Source organism: Pleurodeles waltl, chromosome 7 (genome assembly GCF_031143425.1).
Source record: "Pleurodeles waltl isolate 20211129_DDA chromosome 7, aPleWal1.hap1.20221129, whole genome shotgun sequence".
NCBI lineage: Eukaryota > Metazoa > Chordata > Amphibia > Caudata > Salamandridae > Pleurodeles > Pleurodeles waltl.
Genome location: NC_090446.1, coordinates 621,484,717 through 621,491,339, shown reverse-complemented (window position 1 = coordinate 621,491,339; position 6,623 = coordinate 621,484,717).

Sequence of the window (6,623 nt, the reverse complement as noted above, 5' to 3'; positions counted from 1 at the left end):
ACTTGGTCCATTGTTCCAGGATCCAAGCTTCCCTGTCCTTTTTGCTTTTTGGCCTGAGCCCTTGTCAAAGCAAAAATATGCCCTGGGATGCCCAGCATTGCTGCATGGGCCTCCAACTCCACATCTGACCAAGCTGATGTCTCCAAATCATTCCCTAATAGACAGTCTACAGGTAAATCTGAAGCTACCACAACTTTCTTTGGACCAGTTACCCCCCCCCAGTTGAGATTTACAACAGCCATGGGGTGGCTTTGTGTTATGTTGTGAGCATCGGTTACTTGGTACTGGTGTCCAAGTATGTGTTGTTCAGGGTGCACCCGTTTCTCAATCACCATTGTGACACTGGCACCTGTGTCCCTGTAGGCCTGGACCTCAACACCATTTATTAGGTTTAGTTGCTTGTACTTCTCCAAGTTATGGGGGCAAGCAACCAAAGTGGCTAAATCAATAGCCCCTTCAGAGACTAAAGTAGCCTCTGTGGTCTCCCTAATCAGACCAACCCCAACTAAATTACCAAAAGTGAGCCCAGCTACTCCCTTGGATTGGCTATTAGTAGGTTTGCTCCCACCACCACTGCTATTAGTAGGGACACTAGGTGTAGCAGTAGGGGTTGTAGTGGTAGGAGCTGTGGTGCCTTTCTTTGGACAACTGGGATCTGTTGTCCAATGGCCTTTTATTTTACATAAATAGCACCATGGTTTCTTTTCCTTGTTCTGATTAAAGGAGGATTTGGACCCACCACCCCCACCAGAGTGTTTTTGTGGGCCTGATGAAGACTCATTTTTAGATTTGTCCCCACCCTTGTCAGAAGACTTACCATCCTTCTTTTTGTTGCCATCTTTGTCACCCCCTGTATGAACTTTTCTGTTCACTCTTGTTCTGACCCATTTGTCTGCCTTCTTTCCCAATTCTTGGGGAGAGGTCAGATCAGAGTCCACCAAGTACTGGTGCAACAAATCAGACACACAATTATTAAGAATATGCTCTCTCAGGATTAAGTTATACAGGCTGTCATAATCAGTAACTTTACTGCCATGTAACCACCCCTCCAAGGCCTTCACTGAATGGTCAATAAAATCAACCCAGTCTTGTGAAGACTCCTTTTTGGTCTCTCTGAACTTTATCCTGTACTGTTCAGTGGTTAAGCCATAACCATCCAGGAGTGCATTCTTAAGAACTTGGAAATTATTAGCATCATTTTCTTTCACAGTAAGGAGCCTATCCCTACCTTTTCCACTAAATGATAGCCATAGGATAGCAGCCTTTGAGGGACATCCTGTACAACACAGGCCCTCTCAAGTGCAGCAAACCACTTGTTAATGTCATCCCCCTCCTTATAAGGGGGAACTATCTTGTGCAGATTCCTGGAATCATGCTCTTTTGCAGGATGACTATGGGGAATACTGCTGCTGCCACCATGGGTATCTAAACCCAACTTCTGTCTTTCCTTCTCTAATTCAAAAGACTGTCTATCCAAATCCAGCTGTTGCTTTTTAAGCTTCAGTCTGGTTTGTTCCACCCTCAACTTATTGAGTTCCCTCTCTAACATTCTGTCATCATGGTTGGTGGGAGGGACATTTCTAGAAACAGAGCTATGATGGGAATGAACAGAAAGAGACCTGTCCCTTACAGAAGGCACCCTAACAGCTTGGTTTACAGAAACATTACTACCAGTATGGTGAGAATAAATGCTTTTGCTATGATGTGAGACAACACTATTTATTTGGTGTGGCTCATCATCATTACCATCTATGCTAGATTGTCTAGTAATGGGCAGGCTAGGAAGTTTCTTTCCTGAATCTTTTCCTGGGGGAGTCCCTGAATCAGATTGGGAACTATTAGGTACTTTTTCAACAGATGGGGCACCTATGGCCTTATCCTGTTCTCTAAGCATGTTAAGTAACAGTTCCAAGGAAGGATTCTTCCCTACACTCAAACCTCTCTCTATACAGAGACTCCTTGCTCTTTTCCAGCTAAGGTTGTCATATGCAAGTTTGGACAGATCAACACTTTGGCCTGTGCCAGACATTTTTAGAGAGAGTTAAAGTGATAGAAAAAGAGAAAAAAGTTTTCAGAACTTTTTGGAAAGACAGAAAAAAAAACTTTTTAAACTTTTAAGAACTTTTTGAAAGTTTAGAGGTACTTTTCAGCACTTAGAAAAGAGTGAAAAGAGGAAATGCAAAACTTTTTGGCTATGTGTATATACACTGACCTTGTTTTGTATATTTTTCTCTTATGAAAAGTACAATGACAAGAGTGGTAAGTAGTCTCAAGCACTTATCCCACCACTGCACAACCAATGTAGGAGGCTGGACTGGCTTGTAGTGAGTACCAACGGGTACTTGCACCTTGCACCAGGCCCAGTTATCCCTTATTAGTGTATAGGGTGTCTAGCAGCTTAGGCTGATAGATAATGGTAGCTTAGCAGAGCAGCTTAGGCTGAACTAGGAGACGTGTGAAGCTACTACAATACCACTTAGTGTCATATGCACAATATCATAAGAAAACACAATACACAGTTATACTAAAAATAAAGGTACTTTATTTTTATGACAATATGCCAAAGTATCTTAGAGTGTACCCTCAGTGAGAGGATAGGAAATATACCCAAGATATATATACACAATAGCAAAAATATGCAGTATAGTCTTAGAAAACAGTGCAAACAATGTATAGTTACAATAGGATGCAATGGGGAAACATAGGGATAGGGGCAACACAAACCATATACTCCAAAAGTGGAATGCGAACCACGAATGGACCCCAAACCTATGTGACCTTGTAGAGGGTCGCTGGGACTATTAGAAAATAGTGAGAGTTAGAAAAATAACCCTCCCCAAGACCCTGAAAAGTGAGTGCAAAGTGCACTAAAGTTCCCCTAAGGACAAAGTAGTCGTGTTAGAGGAATAATGCAGGAAAGACACAAACCAGCAATGCAACAACTGTGGATTTCCAATCTAGGGTACCTGTGGAACAAGGGGACCAAGTCCAAAAGTCACAAGCAAGTCGGAGATGGGCAGATGCCCAGGAAATGCCAGCTGCGGGTGCAAAGAAGCTTCAACTGGGCAGAAGAAGCTGAGGTTTCTGCAGGAACGAAAAGGGCTAGAGACTTCTCCTTTGGTGGACGGATCCCTCACGCCTTGGAGAGTCGTGCAGAAGTGTTTTCCCGCCGAAAGAACGCCAACAAGCCTTGCTAGCCACAAATCGTGCTTTTGGCGTTTTTGGACGCTGCTGGGGCCCAGGAGGGACCAGGAGGTCGCAAATTGGACCTGAAAAGAGAGGGGACGTCGCGCAAGACAAAGAGCCCTCATTAAAGCAGGTAGCACCCGGAGAAGTGCCAGAAACAGGCACTACGAGGATGCGTGAAACAGTGCTTGCCGAAGTTGCACAAAGGAGTCCCACGTCGCCGGAGACCAACTTAGAAAGTTGTGCAATGCAGGTTAGAGTGCCGTGGACCCAGGCTTGGCTGTGCACAAAGGATTTCCGCCGGAAGTGCACAGGGGCCGGAGTAGCTGCAAAGTCGCGGTTCCCAGCAATGCAGCCCAGCGAGGTGAGTCAAGGACTTACCTCCACCAAACTTGGGCTGAAGAGTCACTGGACTGTGGGGGTCACTTGGACAGAGTCGCTGGATTCGAGGGACCTCGCTCGTCGTGCTGAGAGGAGACCCAAGGGACCGGTGATGCAGCTTTTTGGTGCCTGCGGATGCAGGGGGAAGATTCCGTCGACCCACAGGAGATTTCTTCTGAGCTTCTGGTGCAGAGAGGAGGCAGGCTACCCCCACAGCATGCACAAGCAGGAAAACAGTCGAGAAATCGGCAGGATCAGCGTTACAGAGTTGCAGTAGTCGTCTTTGCTACTATGTTGCAGGTTTGCAGGCTTCCAGCGCGGTCAGCAGTCGTTTCCTTATCAGAAGGTGAAGAGAGAGATGCAGAGGAACTCGGATGAGCTCTTGCATTCGTTATCTAAAGTTTCCCCAGAGACAGAGACCCTAAATAGCCAGAAAAGAGGGTTTGGCTACTTAGGAGAGAGGATAGGCTACTAACACCTGAAGGAGCCTATCAGAAGGAGTCTCTGACGTCACCTGGTGGCACTAGCCACTCAGAGCAGTCCAGTGTGCCAGCAGCACCTCTGTTTCCAAGATGGCAGAGGTCTGGAGCACACTGGAGGAGCTCTGGACACCTCCCAGGGGAGGTGCAGGTCAGGGGAGTGGTCACTCCCCTTTCCTTTGTCCAGTTTCGCGCCAGAGCAGGGGCTAAGGGGTCCCTGAACCGGTGTAGACTGGCTTATGCAGAATTGGGCACATCTGTGCCCAAGAAAGCATTTCCAGAGGCTGGGGGAGGCTACTCCTCCCCTGCCTTCACACCATTTTCCAAAGGGAGAGGGTGTCACACCCTCTCTCAGAGGAAGTTCTTTGTTCTGCCATCCTGGGCCAGGCCTGGCTGGACCCCAGGAGGGCAGCTGCCTGTCTGAGGGGTTGGCAGCAGCAGCAGCTGCAGTGAAACCCCAGGAAGGGCAGTTTGGCAGTACCAGGGTCTGTGCTACAGACCACTGGGATCATGGGATTGTGCCAACTATGCCAGGATGGCATAGAGGGGGCAATTCCATGATCATAGACATGTTACATGGCCATATTCGGAGTTACCATTGTGAAGCTACATATAGGTAGTGACCTATATGTAGTGCACGCGTGTAATGGTGTCCCCGCACTCACAAAGTTCAGGGAATTGGCTCTGAACAATGTGGGGGCACCTTGGCTAGTGCCAGGGTGCCCTCACACTAAGTAACTTTGCACCTAACCTTTACCAGGTAAAGGTTAGACATATAGGTGACTTATAAGTTACTTAAGTGCAGTGTAAAATGGCTGTGAAATAACGTGGACGTTATTTCACTCAGGCTGCAGTGGCAGGCCTGTGTAAGAATTGTCAGAGCTCCCTATGGGTGGCAAAAGAAATGCTGCAGCCCATAGGGATCTCCTGGAACCCCAATACCCTGGGTACCTCAGTACCATATACTAGGGAATTATAAGGGTGTTCCAGTAAGCCAATGTAAATTGGTAAAAATGGTCACTAGCCTGTTAGTGACAATTTGGAAAGAAATGAGAGAGCATAACCACTGAGGTTCTGATTAGCAGAGCCTCAGTGAGACAGTTAGTCACTACACAGGTAACACATTCAGGCACACTTATGAGCACTGGGGCCCTGGGTTACCAGGGTCCCAGTGACACATACAACTAAAACAACATATATACAGTGAAAAATGGGGGTAACATGCCAGGCAAGATGGTACTTTCCTACAACCAATTTCACCAATTCACATTGGCATACTGGACCACCCTTATAATTCCCTAGTATATGATACTGAGGTACCCAGGGTATTGGAATTCCAGGAGATCCCTATGGGCTGCAGCATTTATTTTGCCACCCATAGGGAGCTCTGACAATTCCTACACAGGCCTGCAACTGCAGCCTGAGTGAAATAACATCCACGTTATTTCACAGCCATTTACCACTACACTTAAGTAACTTATAAGTCACCTATATGTCTAACCTTTACCTGGTAAAGGTTGGGTGCTAAGTTACTTAGTGTGTGGGCATCCTGGCATCCTGGCACTAGCCAAGGTGCCCCCATATCGTTCAGGGCAAATTCCCCGGACTTTGTGAGTGCGGGGACACCATTACACGCGTGCACTGGACAAAGGTCACCACCTATGTACAGCGTCACAATGGTAACTACAAGCCAGGCCAGCATCCTACACCTATTTACTGCTTATTCCTTCTCCCTGTATTCCAGCCCTGTCCTTGCTCGTGCCTGCTCCTTGCTTCCCTGTTTCTGTGTGCTCCAGCCAGAAGCTTGCACTCTGTTTTCCAATCCTATTCCGGCCTTTTCTTCAGCCTGAGCCTGTTCCCAGTTCCTGCCCCTGCCTCCTAGTTTGTTCAATCTGTTTCCATTTCCTCTTGGGTATTTGCGTCTGGTAAGAGTTCTATCAGTCTTCACCAGTGTATAAGTGTTTTCCTTTGTTCTGGGATTGGCTCCTGGGTTCCAGGAGGCAAATCCAGCCACCATACTTTGTCTAGTGTTATACGTTGTCTTTAGTGCCTAACAGTGACAGTGTGCTATTGTTGTTTTTACAGGAATTACCACTGTTTCCAGATGGACCCACAAGAGCTTCTCTTGTCTATGTAAGTACTATCCTTGTTTGTGCTCTAAGGGTCCAGACACTCCTTTCTATGGGGCTTGCGGGGTGACTATCTGTAAGAGCAAACTGCACAGCGGCATTGACGTTCCCTGTTGCTGTGGAAGGTTCTGAGCCCTAGCCTGTGTACAACCTTAGTGGTAACCCCAGTGTTTGTCCATTAATAATCCGTTTCCTGTTTGTTCACACTAAGGTTGCTCTGCTTTTACTTTCCTGTTTCCTGTGCCTGTCCATAGCTGTCCTTCCCTGTGTATGCTGTTAGTTGCTCTTCTGGCCAAGTACACTACCTCTCTGGGATATTCTGTGACCTCAACGGGTGCCTCAATGTTGGAGGCTGGCCTGGCTTATAGTGGGTACCTGATAGTACTTACTCCTTGTGCCAGGTGCAGTTATCCCATATTAGTAGATTAGTAGTGTTCTAGCAGCTTAG